This window comes from Psammomys obesus, unplaced genomic scaffold (genome assembly GCF_907164565.1).
Source record: "Psammomys obesus unplaced genomic scaffold, mPsaObe1.curated_primary_1811, whole genome shotgun sequence".
Lineage (NCBI taxonomy): Eukaryota > Metazoa > Chordata > Mammalia > Rodentia > Muridae > Psammomys > Psammomys obesus.
The window spans coordinates 13,133,553-13,135,887 of NW_026596091.1; positions in this window are offsets into that span (position 1 = coordinate 13,133,553).

Here is a 2,335-nt window from a genome sequence, read left to right on the forward strand (position 1 = left end):
ATGTTTGAGTATTAGCTAGCCTTCTTCCATCCCTTTCTGTCTCTCACTTCCTACCCCCTTTCCCACTTAAACATCCCTCCCTGTTATTACCCTTTTCCATGACACATGAGGTGTTAATTTAAAAGAAAGAATCTAGCATATAGGGTAAATTGGCTCAGGGCATTTTGAGCCACTCCCTTCTCAGTTGGAAAGAAACAGAGCATGTAAGAGCCTCGGCTACTTGGCATTGGTCAGGTCCTTGTTAGGGTAATGTGATCAGTATGCAGCTCTGCTCTCTGTAACATGTGTAGAGAAACTAGAGGGGGTTACCTTGGAAGCACTACACCAGTGATTACAGAGAACGCCAATTCAGCGGGAGAAGACTGGGGGCATTATATTTATTTAATCTGCAGAGAAAAGAGTGAAATGGTGAATAGTTTCTAAACATATAATGAGTGTAAGACAAAATGGTTGTTCCATCTTTATGAGAGAAAATAAACTAAAAAGGAATATGGTTAAATTATGTCAAAATCTTCTAATTAACACTATCAAAATTCCAGGGTAGAATAACAAGGGATGCTTTGTCTAAGTATGTTTCTAAGCAATTTAAATGATATTTGTCATATGGCTCAGTTATAGAACAGTAGATGTTAGGCCTTGATTAGAATTATAGGTTTAGAGACTCTTAGTGCTGAAAAATAGCCACAGTGAGAGTAAAGTTTCTCATTTATATGGTTTTTAAATTTTAATTACCATTCACCTACCAATAACATATGTAAAAGAACATAATAGAAATGAAGTCTTGAAGGTCAGAGTTCTAATATGGTCAAATGAATGTTTTTTTTTTTTCTAAGTGTCTGTTTGGATTATGTGAACAAATCTTAGTTATATTGTATGAATAAGCAAACTTGAACATAAAGTTATGACAGAACAGTGTGGCTCTATGATGCATTAGTGTATTTCAGATTATAGATGAAAACCAGCTGTTCATTGTGAGAAAATGCATACAGGCTCATAAATCTTGTGTCCAGATATAGTGAGGCCTAACACTTGGCTGAGAATTTAAGTTAAGTTTTTCCAAGGCCATTTCCTCATCTCTAAAGTGAGGGGTGACAGCAGCATAGAGCATTTTGCTGAAAATCAATTAATAATAGGTCACTTTAAAAAAGAAAATGACCAGACACATGGCAAATGCTATCAAAAGGTGGATAGTAGCCATTGTGGGAGTTTGGTAATAAATTGATTCTATGGGTCACAAGTGATGACAAAAGTAATGGAGAGTAGAGAATGTTTGTTACACTTAGTGATTGTAAGTATCACTAAGTATTTTGCTGTGTTTCTGTGTACTGAAGTCATGTGGAAACTAGGTGTTCAGGGAAACAATATTGTGTATCATGACCAATAAAATTAGTCAGCATTGTAGTTTATTATTTTTGCTGAATACAGTTATCCTTTTTGTTTGATTTTCCTTGTGGCTAGGAATGCATCTTTTTCTTCCAATGCCGTTTTTAAATAACATGGCATCTTACATAAAATGGACACTTCCACAAAACTATACCTTCATCCTCCCCTCTAGCCACAGCAGCCATGATGCTCATGCATTTGACTTCTGCACATCTTGTAAGTCACTTAAAAAGTTGCTATTAATTATCATAAATACATCTTAAGATTTAAGAACAGTGCAATATAACATGAAGAGGGAAGTTATGGAAGTCACAGAGCTAAATATAATAGCTAATTCAAAACGATTAAATGGGCTTGGCGGCCGTCGGTAAGTCATAAATATGCATTGCACTGGTCTCCTGCAATGAGGAGCAGAAGTAACTGAAGGCTGAGTTCTTCTTTATCTAGATTGATCACAGCATCCACAGCAAGAACAGCTTCAATAGGCTGCTCCCAGATAATGGCTGAGCCTGGCAGGGTATTAATGTGAACACATTTGTATGAGATGCTTGATTTCTTCAGTGTGTGGCTTTAAATTAAGAACTTCTAGTAAATCTGTCAAAAAATCTGCAGTCCTGGTTTTTCTTCATAGATAGAAAACTTCAGTCATGGGCTGGGGATTCTGTGTACTTTGTTCAGCTTTCTCATCTTTATTTTTAGAAAAACTGCCTCTGATTTATGCTTTGGGTGTCTAATTCTATCTTCCTTCTTCTGCCTTTTCCTTTCCATCTCTTCTTTCTCCTTTTTGAGCCAGGGTGTTATGGAGCCCAGACTGTATTTGAACCCCTGATTCTCCTGCTGACCCCTCTCAAGAGTTGGGGTTCAGGCAATTCTCTAGCTCTTCACCTTATTCTTTCTTTCTTTCTTTCTTTCTTTCTTTCTTTCTTTCTTTCTTTCTTTCTTTCTTTCTTTC